Source organism: Pteropus alecto, unplaced genomic scaffold, assembly GCF_000325575.1.
Source record: "Pteropus alecto unplaced genomic scaffold, ASM32557v1 scaffold72, whole genome shotgun sequence".
Classification (NCBI taxonomy): domain Eukaryota; kingdom Metazoa; phylum Chordata; class Mammalia; order Chiroptera; family Pteropodidae; genus Pteropus; species Pteropus alecto.
Genome location: NW_006436811.1, coordinates 325,898 through 327,204, shown reverse-complemented (window position 1 = coordinate 327,204; position 1,307 = coordinate 325,898).

Below are 1,307 nucleotides of genomic sequence, written 5' to 3'. Positions count from 1 at the left end.
CCACAGGCAGGCAACAATGTTAAAAAATGTTATGTTGCTCTTATAGTGGCTATAAGCTTTGTAAATTTAACTTATAGCATATTTTTTTCTGTATTTCAATTATATACTTCTCTTTTAAATATATTTTTCTAAATGTCGGGAGCATTAACTTCTTTTGAAATTTATCTAGCCTACTATATTTGTCATGAGTAACTGACTTATATGTGAAATCATTCTAAGAGCTCTCCAAGTGATTGTGATGGCTCCCTCATTTGAACCACCAAAGTCTGCTTCTTCTTTCCTTTCCCATGTATCAATACAATATATATAGAGAGAACTCTTCAATATGTATGTTCTTCCCAAAGACAGAAGTTTCCTTGGTGAGGGTACCAATTCATCTTTGTATTCTTTAAGAATGGTTCCCCCACTATCTTTTTTCCGGAGCTCTTGGAGTAAATCTGAAGGCCTACTTATTAAACAAAAGCAGCATTTTCCTAAATACTACAAATACTAATTATATAATAATGGATACAAATATCCATCTACTTTGGTTACTGAAACACCTCATTTAGTGTCTCATTATAACTATTTTCTTTCCAATTTCTTTTTTCTTCTATTCCAGCCTCACTACCCAAGTTCCTTGGGGCCCCTGTTATGTATTTATGGTATCCATCTTACATTTACTTAAATGTGCACGCACACACACACACCAATATAATGTGATAGTTTTAGTGCACTCTTCTAAAATTATATGAATGTTATCGAACTTTCAGTGTGTGTTACAACTTGCATTTACTAAACTTTTCATTTTAAATGTTATCCATGTGGTTAATTATAAAGATACTTTCTTTTAACTTTCATATAATGACATTCTTACAACTACACCACACGTATTAACCAATTACTAAACAACATTTTTATTATTTCCATATTTTAATTATATAACCAATTGCACTATGTATCTTGTATATCTTTTCCTTTATATTAGTGTTAAAAAGAAATTCTGGAGTTAGCATGGGTAGATTATTAGGATATACATTTTCCTTTTATTAAACTGCTTAATCACACTTCATTATGATTGAATTATTTACATTAATGCCTGCAGTGTATGGGAGTGTTTTCATCACAGCCTTCCTGTCTCTATATTTTAATTTAACTTTTAACTAATTTCAAATTTATTTGTGTAAATACAGGTAATTTATTGTTGTTTTACTGATCAATAGTGAGACTGAACAACTCTTTATATTTATTGAGCATTTACTTATTCTCTGGATGCCCTGTTTCTTATTTTTATCTATTTTCCTACAGATTATATATATTTTACTTTA